Below are 14,335 nucleotides of genomic sequence, written 5' to 3' on the forward strand. Positions count from 1 at the left end.
GGTTTAGATACAGTCTAAAGTATAGATCTCAAAGTCTGTGCACAGAATTTAGCAAGGGCCTCGCACCTTCTGATGCATCAGGTAGGTGCACAATAGCATAGCCTAACCCTCTGTACTTTGGTCTATATTGATGCGGGACATAGACAGCCAGCTGATGACCAATCCATTAGTGCAATGGATGGCTGGAAGCATTTGTCTTTGCCTTTGCAATACCACAGAAGCAATGCATGGTCAATGTACAGCAATGACACACCTGTGTGAACAGCCAGGAGACCCCCCCCCCCCATGTTATGTTACATAGTTACATAGTTAGTACGGTCGAAAAAAGACATATGTCCATCAAGTTCAACCAGGGAATTAAGGGGTAGGGGTGTGGCGCGATATTGGGGAAGGGATGAGATTTTATATTTCTTCATAAGCATTAATCTTATTTTGTCAATTAGGAACATTCAGCACCCACCCGCTATCAAGGCAGCTGCCTATCATGTCATGCCCTACCTGCACAGGTGTGCTGGCTACTCAAATGATCCAATTAAGGAGGCCATTTAGTCAGCAGCAGCAGAAGTCCTGTGCCTGGACGCTCCAACAGCGGCCAGACACAAGCAGAAGCAGAAGCAGCAGAAGCAGCAGCAGCACCACCTTTTGTTTTTTGGCTGCAGCAGCAGCAAGGCCCACAGGGCTGGCTAGCTGGCTAGCCAGCAAGCAGGTAGCAATGAAAGTAGGAATCTTTCTTTTTAACCCTGTAAGGGGGTGGTGCACTGTACCCGAAGATACTGCCATATCGGGTCAATGCATAGGGCGACGGAAGCAAGCTTCGAAATCGGCCCCCGTTCTCAAAAATCCATTTAATATATGGTCCCCAGATAGGGGACGTATCAGATATTAAACTGATAAGAACAGATACTACACTTGATCTTAGCCAAAAGGCCGAGAAGCGATAACCGTGAAAGGGGCGGGCCCAACAAGGTGCCCTTCATGGGCACTATCACTGCTTGCTGTCAGGGAGGCTGCCAGACAATTTTCCATGCACACTCTGGGCTGGGGGGCAGTCAACCACCAGTACACACAGCAGAACCTAAACCCATACCATTATTGCTAAGCAGCAAGACAGGGGCCCATTGCACTCCCACGGGGCCTTTTTAAATGCAATCCATAACCCGGATTTGCCAGGAACCCTTCTTACTCCTCCTACTTGCATGTGACACTGGGCTTAGGATCTGCATAGGAAACACACACACAAGCACACACCTACCTTTGTTGCCTGCAGATGCCTCCTTGGCTGTCCCCAAACGGTATCAAACCAACACCCACGGGAAGCTGTAAGCATAGAGGACATGCCTGCACCCCATTGGACTTACCTGTGTGGGTTAAACCCGGGTTATTTGACAACCTATGGCGGTGATGGTTCTGCTCAGGCAGAGCAGTGCTGATGCTCCTCATAAAGCTGTCGCTGCTGTGAAGGTTCTAGGTGACATCACAAATCCCTATGGTTACATACACAACAAAGCTGGGTTGTTGTTGTTTACACTCTGCAAGGCCTGTGGAAGTGAGTGACATCATAGCACTGTAGTTCTGAGGGTTCTAGATGGATGCAAAAATCTCCTGTTGCTTCTATGAAGGCCATAATAGACGACATCACCAAACAGCTCCATAGTCACATACACAGCAAAGGAGAGATGTTGTTTACACCTAGTGATGTCAGTGGTATTGAGTGACATCACAGCACAGTGCTAAGGCTCCTGGGCCTGGACACAGCAGCGGCTGCAATATCTCAACGGAGAATACGTTTATATATATGTGTGTGTGTGCGCGTATATATATATATATATATATATATATATATATATATATATATATTTCTCCGCCGAAATCACTTTTAAACCCATTTCCACCTTTTTTTCCCTTCTCTTCCTCTTACTTTTTTTTCACGTTTTTTTACGTTTTTCTCCTTTTCGCCTCTTTTCTGGGCGTATTATTCTTCTTTTTCTTCTTTTTTTTCGTCTAATGCATACCCCATCAGTGCAGCAATGCTTATTCAATACCGCCAGCAGATGGAGACACTGGGGGATAATTTTCTAAGGATTTATACTGATTTTTCCTGTCTGAATTTGTCGCACAGAAAGTTGCAGGACAAATATGTGTGACATTTCTGCGACTTTAGCTTCTAGAGCATTTTTACAACATTATACATAGGTGCTGAATACATAAAAAGCGACTGTTCAGCGACAGACAAGTCGCATCGGCTGAAAGTAGGCCAGAATGTCAGTCCATGTTGGAGCAGGTTTAGATACAGTCTAAAGTATAGATCTCAAAGTCTGTGCACAGAATTTAGCAAGGGCCTCGCACCTTCTGATGCATCAGGTAGGTGCACAATAGCATAGCCTAACCCTCTGTACTTTGGTCTATATTGATGCGGGACATAGACAGCCAGCTGATGACCAATCCATTAGTGCAATGGATGGCTGGAAGCATTTGTCTTTGCCTTTGCAATGCCACAGAAGCAATGCATGGTCAATGTACAGCAATGACACACCTGTGTGAACAGCCAGGAGACCCCCCCCCCCCCCCCATGTTATGTTACATAGTTACATAGTTAGTACGGTCGAAAAAAAACATATGTCCATCAAGTTCAACCAGGGAATTAAGGGGTAGGGGTGTGGCGCGATATTGGGGAAGGGATGAGATTTTATATTTCTTCATAAGCATTAATCTTATTTTGTCAATTAGGAACATTCAGCACCCACCCGCTATCAAGGCAGCTGCCTATCATGTCATGCCCTACCTGCACAGGTGTGCTGGCTACTCAAATGATCCAATTAAGGAGGCCATTTAGTCAGCAGCAGCAGAAGTCCTGTGCCTGGACGCTCCAACAGCGGCCAGACACAAGCAGAAGCAGAAGCAGCAGAAGCAGCAGCAGCACCACCTTTTGTTTTTTGGCTGCAGCAGCAGCAAGGCCCACAGGGCTGGCTAGCTGGCTAGCCAGCAAGCAGGTAGCAATGAAAGTAGGAATCTTTCTTTTTAACCCTGTAAGGGGGTGGTGCACTGTACCCGAAGATACTGCCATATCGGGTCAATGCATAGGGCGACGGAAGCAAGCTTCGAAATCGGCCCCCGTTCTCAAAAATCCATTTAATATATGGTCCCCAGATAGGGGACGTATCAGATATTAAACTGATAAGAACAGATTTTTTTTTTTTTTTTTTAAAGCCGAGGAACGTGCTTTCGATTCACCCAAAGTGCAAGAAAAAGTGCAAACGTGTTACACTAAAAAAACGTGCACAAAGGATGCGGTCTATCGCAAGCCCTTCTCCGATAGGAGAGAGGCCCCCCAACAAACCTTACCCTTCGCCTCCGGACCAAAAGGTACCTGCGAGGTTCCAGGTTCGATGTCCCTTTTCGCCGAAGCTACTAGGGGACCACAAATGCTCCCGGCATCCCCCTTGGCGTTAGCCAAGGTATCTGCCCGCAGAGCCGATTACGGTAGGTACCCTGCCAAAGCAGGAGTACCCGGGGTGTTTGCAGGGAGGTGCGGAACCTAATGGCCACACACACCTCCCCTAGACCGCCAGGAGGGACACCCAGAAGGGCTACCGCATCCTGACAAATCCTGTGAACACACAACACGCAAAAAGTGACACAGTGAAACAAAAAAGAAATAAATAAGTGAATGTGTGCAGATATACTGCCCGGACATCCGGCCGGATCTATAAAAATTTCTCTGATCCTAGCCAGAAGGCCGGGAATCAAGAGGTGAGTGCCACAAGGTGAAGAGATTATGGTGCCCGTGCTTCAACTCAGTGAGTCTATTCTCCCAGTGAGTTTCGGCACCTCGGGGTCACCACTCCCCGAGGCACAAAAGTACCTCGGCTCTAGACCCTCTCAGCCTCATGGCGAGACCCGGAGGGAACAGGTCACATCGGGGCAGCCGTCGAGCTGATTCCTCAGAACCAGCCCCGGAAAGCCCTGGTACACCTGCATCCTCCATGCAGCACCCATCCCCACCAGCGTCACTGTACACCGGCATGAAAAACTGATAAGAACAGATTTTTTTTTTTTTTTTTTTTTTTTTTTTTTTCCTCAGTTACAGACTATTGTTTGGACGATCATCAGGTCACCTACCAAGACTCGTCACTTAAAACAATATCTGAAAAAACATCATACGGAAAAAACTAACTAAGGGAACCGAGTGCCAAGAAAAAGTGACCAAACAACAAAACAAAAAAACATGTCAAAAACAATCACAGAAATTGGTCAAAAACTTACAGCTTTCTCCTTTACGTACTTCTTATAAATTTTTCCATCGTGTATGCATCCAGATTTTCTCCGCTTCTTCTTCACCAATTCTCTTTTTGTCCAGTAGAAAGATAGTAAAAATCCTTCCTAAAAACAATCTTTTCAATTCCCTCGGAGAAATAACAACATTTTTAAAAACAAGCAAATTGCGTGAGTCCCATAAAACCTCTTTAAAAACAGAAAAAAGAATCCAATTAGTACGTGTATCTTCCTTTTTACTAAGATCTTGACCAATAAAAACTTTCTCAAAAGAAAAACTGTTATATCCAGTGAGTTGGATTAAAAACTTCTTTAAAAACATAAAAAATTCTTTTGCATAAAAACAGTCCCAATAAAGATGCACTAAGTCTTCTCTACCTCCACAACCCTCTCTTGGGCATCTGTCACTTATTCTCAAACCTCTTCCATTTAAAAAAGATCGGGTTGGGAGGCAGCCATGAAAGGACATCCAACTAACGTCTTTTTGTCTGTTTGATAGTCCAATAACTTTAAAAAACTTCCAAATCTTCACAGACTGAGCATTAGTGCAGAATGGTACTTCATATAATCTCTCATTTTTCCTTATTTCTTGTTCTATTTTCTTTTTATCAGGTTCACCTAAAGAGCTCAAACCAAATTGATCATTGAAAGACCTGAGGAGCACATAGAAGGTAGGTATCACATGTGCTATGGGTCTCCTCAAATCCCTCTCACACCAGCCCCATTTGGAAAACAACCATCCTGCAAGGTATTTACTCATGTCTGCCGCCCTATTATTGCACTGTATCAATTTAAAAATTAAAAGAAAATAGTGCACCTTTAAAAACAGATCAATGTTTGGAAAGTTATATCCGCCCAAATTCATACTCTTCATCACTTCTTCTCTTCTCATTTTCTCCATCTTAGACCCCCAGAAGAACACAAAAAGCTTCCTTGTGACTCTCCTAGTCCATAACTTCCCTGGAGGAAGCACCATAGCCGTATACAAGAGAAGCGGTAGGATTACAGACTTAATGATAAGAACTTTCCCTTTAAGTGACAAGTTCCTTAACCTCCAGAAGGATAGCTTCTTCTCAATTTTACTGTCCAAAGTCTCATAACTTTTCTTTCCTTTGAGGTCTTTATCAAATATCACTCCTAGCACTTCAATGTCTTCTTTTTCCTTAACACCATCCACTACTATATTCTCTTGGTTCCCAAAACTGCATAATTGGCACTTCCCCCAGTTCACATTCATCCCAGCCACACAACAAAAAATCCTCACATGCAAATTTACTCTGTTGAGATCTGCTTGGGATGTACAAGTAAAAACCACATCGTCCATATAACTTAAAACCTTTAACTTACTACCATCACTACCTGGAATAAAAACACCACTCACACATTTATCTTTCTGCACATTCTTCAACAGGCCCTCTATAACGCATATAAACAGAATTGGGGAGAGTGGGCATCCCTGTCTGACTCCAGACAAGACATTAAAAGCAGGCCCCACATGCCCATTTACTAAAATCTGACTTGTCACCCCATGATAAAAACTCATAATAACAGATAATAACTTTTCTGGAATACCTAAGTGTTTTAAAGCAATGAACATAAAATCATGTGCAACCTTATCATAAGCCTTTTCGAAATCTATGGACTCAACAAACAGTGCATTCTTGTTAAAGTTACTGTAATAAATAGAGTCTCTTAAAAGCAATAAATTATCTGTTATTTTTCTTTTCGGTACTGCACAAACTTGGTATTCTCCCACAAGGTGGTCCACTACATCACTCAGTCTATTAGCCACAATCTTAGCAATTATCTTGTAGTCACAATTTAATAAAGTTATAGGTCTCCAATTTTTAAGATCTCTGCCATCACCTTTTTTATGAATTAATGTTATGACCCCTTTCTTCATAGATTCAGCTAAAACACCTGAGTTAAAAACATATTGCACCACCCGTGTAAACTCTTTACTTAAAATATTCCAGAACGCGGAATAAAACTCAGCGGGGAGACCATCACAGCCTGGTGTCTTCCCTTTGGCCATCTTATCCAGGGCCTGCTTGATCTCCCCTTCACTAACATCATCAATCAAAAAATCTACTTTTTCAACAGGAACATTATTCTCCAAAATATTACAATAATCATTCATCTCCGTCTCACTGGCTCTGCTCTTATTACTAAAGAGTGTCTCATAAAATCTGCCAATCTCCTTCACCATCTCCTCTCCAAAAACTTCCCCCGTAGGGGTAAAAACTGATTTAAAAACACCTTTAGCATTAAAACATTTTTTAAAGAAATACCGTGTACACTGCTCATTTTCTTCTAGGTGTTGCACTTTAGACTTATATACAATATTCCTTCCCTTTTCCAACAACCTTTTTTTCATCTCCCCCTTCACCTTAACAATCTCATCCTCCACCTCCACACCAACACGTTTAAACTTATAGAGAGTCTCTAACCGGGATACAAGCCTTTCATCACTCCTCCTCTTCTCTTGTGCTCTCTTTATGCAAAACATCTTAAAGAAATTAGAAAACTCTCCTTTAGCCCATTCCCACCACACTAAGACATTACTAAAATCAGGTTGTTTAGAAACACAGGATAAAAACACATGATTAAAACCAGCCATTACTTCCTCATCTTCCAATAGACTTACATTTAATTTCCAGAGCCCCCTCCCAAAATGAAGGGACTCTGTGACACTTATCTCAGCCGACACCATTTTGTGGTCTGAGAAAGTTGACATCATTTGATTGCACCGGACCACCTTAATCCCATCAGAGACCAGGATGTAATCGATCCGGGATTTACAGCGGCCACTATCTGATATGTACGTATATCTTTCATCAGTGCTAACCATCAGTCCAACATCAGTAAAATGCAAGTCTTGAATAATTTGATTTAAAACATTGGAAGTAATATCAGTTCTAACCTCAGCAGAGCTCTCACGATCATTGACGGATCTAATGCAGTTAAAATCGCCAACAATAATAGTATCTTCACGACCAGGGATAAAAAACTTAAGGGACTCTAAAAAAGACAAACGTGCTTGTTTTTCTGCTGGAGCATACACATTAAAAATTCTCATCCTCTGGCCCAAAACCTCAAAAATTAAAACCATACAACGACCAGGTACTAAAGTTTGGCAATTTAAAACTTTAATGTCCCTGTTTCGCAATAAAATCCCAACACCTTCATTTTTGTTTTCTGCACATGTGGACCAGAAGGACTGCCCACACTTCCACTCATTTGCATAAGGTGCTGACTTTATTGCACACTCCTGTAAACATATCACATCACTTCTAACATTCTCAAGAATATCAAAAATTGCAGCTCTCCTAATTTCAGACTCAATACTTCATACATTAATAGTTGTTACAACCAAAGTCATAATAACTAGGAAAAGAAAACCAAATGCTTTAAAATCCATCTTAACTTAGAAATTAACATTTTGGCCTTCAACTTTCCTATGTAAACTTGCAAAACAATCAGGCGACCCTATGTTAGAGTCCCTGTCTATTTCATTATCACTACCAAGAACAAGGGCTTCCTGATCCTCAGACCAGCTCCCTGTCTTACACCTTTTATTCACAACCTGCACATCCTCATCTTCCTCCTCCTCTTCTTCCTTACTGCGAGAAACTCTCTGACCAGGTGTTAGAGATCTCTGAGATGACCCAACAACTTCCATTCCCTCCTCCTCCCCCACAATTGGGTTTGGACATTCAATATCATCCATAGCCTCTTCACTAGAAAGAACATCACCATACACTGTCTCAATTTTCTCCACCACTTTCACTTTTTTTTCTTTTTTCTTTTTCACCAAGGTAAATTCACCTCCCACACCTGTCTCCTCACCAGTCACAGCAGTGGAAACACCCTCCTCCCCTGACCTCTCCTGAGTGCTAATGTGCTCCACTATCACAGAACTTTCCTCAGCCACCTGTGCCACATTAACACTCACACTCACACTCTCACCAACTCCAAGAACAAACCTCCCTCCCCCTTTTTCTCTTTGTTCTCCTCTATTCCCAGCTGCATCAGCATAACTTCTCTTCTTTTTATACCACATATCACAGCCTCTTGCCAAATGTTCCTCACTTCCACAGATATCACATGTCTTCTTCTCTGTACAAATACTTGCTTCATGACCAGTTTTCCCACAATTTCTGCAACATTCTCCTTTCTCAGGGCAATAATCCTGCACATGGCCATAGGCATGGCACTTTCTACAATATTGCAACTGGCCTTCATAAAAGCAGAAACCTCTCTCTCCTCCGATAGAAAACACCTGTGGTATGCTCTTCCTTCCATCTTGCATTCCTTCATCTTTTTTAAATTTTACAATAAACTTTCTCTTACAATTAAAGTACCCAAACTTGTTCTTAAGTCTTCCTATAAATTTCACTTCCTCGCAATACCGGAACAAAAAGTTTGTAACCATTTCATCAGAAACCTTAGGATTATACATGTGGACAATTACTACCTTTGTTGTATTCATAAATAACGGTTCCACTTTAATCTTCTTCATTATAGCAGGCTCACTTTTCCTCTTCATTTCTTCAAGATCCATATAGACTCTCTGGCAAATCTCAGAACCACAAAAAGTAATATCATAAATTCCTTGCCTAGGAAAATCCTGTATAGCCAATACATTCCATACCTGTAGGTAATCAAGCTTGCGAAGAATCTCCACAACGATTTGGTCAAGTCCGATCGTCCCCCGGTGCTCGCCAGGAACGTAGATCCGCACCGTGTCCTCAAGTCCACGCGCCTTCTCGCTCATTTTTGCAGGTAAAACCCACGATCGCAGCTCAGCAACAATCCAGGGCCCCCCGTAAAGAGGGCCCCGATCACCACTCCTTTCAACCCAAACCACGCACAGAAATCCACACGTGATCTTAGCCAAAAGGCCGAGAAGCGATAACCGTGAAAGGGGCGGGCCCAACAAGGTGCCCTTCATGGGCACTATCACTGCTTGCTGTCAGGGAGGCTGCCAGACAATTTTCCATGCACACTCTGGGCTGGGGGGCAGTCAACCACCAGTACACACAGCAGAACCTAAACCCATACCATTATTGCTAAGCAGCAAGACAGGGGCCCATTGCACTCCCACGGGGCCTTTTTAAATGCAATCCATAACCCGGATTTGCCAGGAACCCTTCTTACTCCTCCTACTTGCATGTGACACTGGGCTTAGGATCTGCATAGGAAACACACACACAAGCACACACCTACCTTTGTTGCCTGCAGATGCCTCCTTGGCTGTCCCCAAACGGTATCAAACCAACACCCACGGGAAGCTGTAAGCATAGAGGACATGCCTGCACCCCATTGGACTTACCTGTGTGGGTTAAACCCGGGTTATTTGACAACCTATGGCGGTGATGGTTCTGCTCAGGCAGAGCAGTGCTGATGCTCCTCATAAAGCTGTCGCTGCTGTGAAGGTTCTAGGTGACATCACAAATCCCTATGGTTACATACACAACAAAGCTGGGTTGTTGTTGTTTACACTCTGCAAGGCCTGTGGAAGTGAGTGACATCATAGCACTGTAGTTCTGAGGGTTCTAGATGGATGCAAAAATCTCCTGTTGCTTCTATGAAGGCCATAATAGACGACATCACCAAACAGCTCCATAGTCACATACACAGCAAAGGAGAGATGTTGTTTACACCTAGTGATGTCAGTGGTATTGAGTGACATCACAGCACAGTGCTAAGGCTCCTGGGCCTGGACACAGCAGCGGCTGCAATATCTCAACGGAGAATACGTTTATATATATGTGTGTGTGTGCGCGTATATATATATATATATATATATATATATATATATATATATTTCTCCGCCGAAATCACTTTTAAACCCATTTCCACCTTTTTTTCCCTTCTCTTCCTCTTACTTTTTTTTCACGTTTTTTTACGTTTTTCTCCTTTTCGCCTCTTTTCTGGGCGTATTATTCTTCTTTTTCTTCTTTTTTTTCGTCTAATGCATACCCCATCAGTGCAGCAATGCTTATTCAATACCGCCAGCAGATGGAGACACTGGGGGATAATTTTCTAAGGATTTATACTGATTTTTCCTGTCTGAATTTGTCGCACAGAAAGTTGCAGGCCAAATATGTGTGACATTTCTGCGACTTTAGCTTCTAGAGCATTTTTACAACATTATACATAGGTGCTGAATACATAAAAAGCGACTGTTCAGCGACAGACAAGTCGCATCGGCTGAAAGTAGGCCAGAATGTCAGTCCATGTTGGAGCAGGTTTAGATACAGTCTAAAGTATAGATCTCAAAGTCTGTGCACAGAATTTAGCAAGGGCCTCGCACCTTCTGATGCATCAGGTAGGTGCACAATAGCATAGCCTAACCCTCTGTACTTTGGTCTATATTGATGCGGGACATAGACAGCCAGCTGATGACCAATCCATTAGTGCAATGGATGGCTGGAAGCATTTGTCTTTGCCTTTGCAATGCCACAGAAGCAATGCATGGTCAATGTACAGCAATGACACACCTGTGTGAACAGCCAGGAGACCCCCCCCCCCCCCATGTTATGTTACATAGTTACATAGTTAGTACGGTCGAAAAAAGACATATGTCCATCAAGTTCAACCAGGGAATTAAGGGGTAGGGGTGTGGCGCGATATTGGGGAAGGGATGAGATTTTATATTTCTTCATAAGCATTAATCTTATTTTGTCAATTAGGAACATTCAGCACCCACCCGCTATCAAGGCAGCTGCCTATCATGTCATGCCCTACCTGCACAGGTGTGCTGGCTACTCAAATGATCCAATTAAGGAGGCCATTTAGTCAGCAGCAGCAGAAGTCCTGTGCCTGGACGCTCCAACAGCGGCCAGACACAAGCAGAAGCAGAAGCAGCAGCAGCACCACCTTTTGTTTTTTGGCTGCAGCAGCAGCAAGGCCCACAGGGCTGGCTAGCTGGCTAGCCAGCAAGCAGGTAGCAATGAAAGTAGGAATCTTTCTTTTTAACCCTGTAAGGGGGTGGTGCACTGTACCCGAAGATACTGCCATATCGGGTCAATGCATAGGGCGACGGAAGCAAGCTTCGAAATCGGCCCCCGTTCTCAAAAATCCATTTAATATATGGTCCCCAGATAGGGGACGTATCAGATATTAAACTGATAAGAACAGATACTACACTTGATCTTAGCCAAAAGGCCGAGAAGCGATAACCGTGAAAGGGGCGGGCCCAACAAGGTGCCCTTCATGGGCACTATCACTGCTTGCTGTCAGGGAGGCTGCCAGACAATTTTCCATGCACACTCTGGGCTGGGGGGCAGTCAACCACCAGTACACACAGCAGAACCTAAACCCATACCATTATTGCTAAGCAGCAAGACAGGGGCCCATTGCACTCCCACGGGGCCTTTTTAAATGCAATCCATAACCCGGATTTGCCAGGAACCCTTCTTACTCCTCCTACTTGCATGTGACACTGGGCTTAGGATCTGCATAGGAAACACACACACAAGCACACACCTACCTTTGTTGCCTGCAGATGCCTCCTTGGCTGTCCCCAAACGGTATCAAACCAACACCCACGGGAAGCTGTAAGCATAGAGGACATGCCTGCACCCCATTGGACTTACCTGTGTGGGTTAAACCCGGGTTATTTGACAACCTATGGCGGTGATGGTTCTGCTCAGGCAGAGCAGTGCTGATGCTCCTCATAAAGCTGTCGCTGCTGTGAAGGTTCTAGGTGACATCACAAATCCCTATGGTTACATACACAACAAAGCTGGGTTGTTGTTGTTTACACTCTGCAAGGCCTGTGGAAGTGAGTGACATCATAGCACTGTAGTTCTGAGGGTTCTAGATGGATGCAACAATCTCCTGTTGCTTCTATGAAGGCCATAATAGACGACATCACCAAACAGCTCCATAGTCACATACACAGCAAAGGAGAGATGTTGTTTACACCTAGTGATGTCAGTGGTATTGAGTGACATCACAGCACAGTGCTAAGGCTCCTGGGCCTGGACACAGCAGCGGCTGCAATATCTCAACGGAGAATACGTTTATATATATGTGTGTGTGTGCGCGTATATATATATATATATATATATATATATATATATATATATATATTTCTCCGCCGAAATCACTTTTAAACCCATTTCCACCTTTTTTTCCCTTCTCTTCCTCTTACTTTTTTTTCACGTTTTTTTACGTTTTTCTCCTTTTCGCCTCTTTTCTGGGCGTATTATTCTTCTTTTTTTTCGTCTAATGCATACCCCATCAGTGCAGCAATGCTTATTCAATACCGCCAGCAGATGGAGACACTGGGGGATAATTTTCTAAGGATTTATACTGATTTTTCCTGTCTGAATTTGTCGCACAGAAAGTTGCAGGCCAAATATGTGTGACATTTCTGCGACTTTAGCTTCTAGAGCATTTTTACAACATTATACATAGGTGCTGAATACATAAAAAGCGACTGTTCAGCGACAGACAAGTCGCATCGGCTGAAAGTAGGCCAGAATGTCAGTCCATGTTGGAGCAGGTTTAGATACAGTCTAAAGTATAGATCTCAAAGTCTGTGCACAGAATTTAGCAAGGGCCTCGCACCTTCTGATGCATCAGGTAGGTGCACAATAGCATAGCCTAACCCTCTGTACTTTGGTCTATATTGATGCGGGACATAGACAGCCAGCTGATGACCAATCCATTAGTGCAATGGATGGCTGGAAGCATTTGTCTTTGCCTTTGCAATACCACAGAAGCAATGCATGGTCAATGTACAGCAATGACACACCTGTGTGAACAGCCAGGAGACCCCCCCCCCCCATGTTATGTTACATAGTTACATAGTTAGTACGGTCGAAAAAAGACATATGTCCATCAAGTTCAACCAGGGAATTAAGGGGTAGGGGTGTGGCGCGATATTGGGGAAGGGATGAGATTTTATATTTCTTCATAAGCATTAATCTTATTTTGTCAATTAGGAACATTCAGCACCCACCCGCTATCAAGGCAGCTGCCTATCATGTCATGCCCTACCTGCACAGGTGTGCTGGCTACTCAAATGATCCAATTAAGGAGGCCATTTAGTCAGCAGCAGCAGAAGTCCTGTGCCTGGACGCTCCAACAGCGGCCAGACACAAGCAGAAGCAGAAGCAGCAGAAGCAGCAGCAGCACCACCTTTTGTTTTTTGGCTGCAGCAGCAGCAAGGCCCACAGGGCTGGCTAGCTGGCTAGCCAGCAAGCAGGTAGCAATGAAAGTAGGAATCTTTCTTTTTAACCCTGTAAGGGGGTGGTGCACTTTACCCGAAGATACTGCCATATCAGGTCAATGCATAGGGCGACGGAAGCAAGCTTCGAAATCGGCCCCCGTTCTCAAAAATCCATTTAATATATGGTCCCCAGATAGGGGACGTATCAGATATTAAACTGATAAGAACAGATTTTTATCTAAAGCCGAGGAACGTGCTTTCGATTCACCCAAAGTGCAAGAAAAAGTGCAAACGTGTTACACTAAAAAAACGTGCACAAAGGATGCGGTCTATCGCAAGCCCTTCTCCGATAGGAGAGAGGCCCCCCAACAAACCTTACCCTTCGCCTCCGGACCAAAAGGTACCTGCGAGGTTCCAGGTTCGATGTCCCTTTTCGCCGAAGCTACTAGGGGACCACAAATGCTCCCGGCATCCCCCTTGGCGTTAGCCAAGGTATCTGCCCGCAGAGCCGATTACGGTAGGTACCCTGCAAAAGCAGGAGTACCCGGGGTGTTTGCAGGGAGGTGCGGAACCTAATGGCCACACACACCTCCCCTAGACCGCCAGGAGGGACACCCAGAAGGGCTACCGCATCCTGACCAATCCTGTGAACACACAACACGCAAAAAGTGACACAGTGAGACAAAAAAAGAAATAAATAAGTGAATGTGTGCAGATATACTGCCCGGACATCCGGCCGGATCTATAAAAATTTCTCTGATCCTAGCCAGAAGGCCGGGAATCAAGAGGTGAGTGCCACAAGGTGAAGAGATTATGGTGCCCGTGCTTCAACTCAGTGAGTCTATCCTCCCAGTGAGTTTCGGCACCTCGGGGTCA

At 44.2% G+C, this 14,335-nt stretch overlaps 2 non-coding genes and 2 pseudogenes across 2 annotated transcripts; all 4 read right to left on the bottom strand.

Moving 5' to 3' along the window:
- Positions 1–748: 748 nt before the first annotated feature.
- Positions 749–939, bottom strand: LOC130344744 (U2 spliceosomal RNA). Its single transcript, XR_008883583.1, has one exon. It is a non-coding gene; the product is annotated as a U2 spliceosomal RNA (small nuclear RNA).
- A 2,093-nt stretch (positions 940–3,032) lies between these two features.
- Positions 3,033–3,212, bottom strand: LOC130344691 (U2 spliceosomal RNA; annotated as a pseudogene).
- Positions 3,213–11,266: 8,054 nt separating this feature from the next.
- LOC130344745 (U2 spliceosomal RNA) lies at positions 11,267–11,457 on the bottom strand. Its single transcript, XR_008883584.1, has one exon. It is a non-coding gene; the product is annotated as a U2 spliceosomal RNA (small nuclear RNA).
- Positions 11,458–13,537: 2,080 nt separating this feature from the next.
- Positions 13,538–13,746, bottom strand: LOC130344770 (U2 spliceosomal RNA; annotated as a pseudogene).
- Positions 13,747–14,335: the final 589 nt, after the last annotated feature.

The sequence above is a fragment of the Hyla sarda genome, unplaced genomic scaffold (assembly GCF_029499605.1).
Source record: "Hyla sarda isolate aHylSar1 unplaced genomic scaffold, aHylSar1.hap1 scaffold_733, whole genome shotgun sequence".
Classification (NCBI taxonomy): domain Eukaryota; kingdom Metazoa; phylum Chordata; class Amphibia; order Anura; family Hylidae; genus Hyla; species Hyla sarda.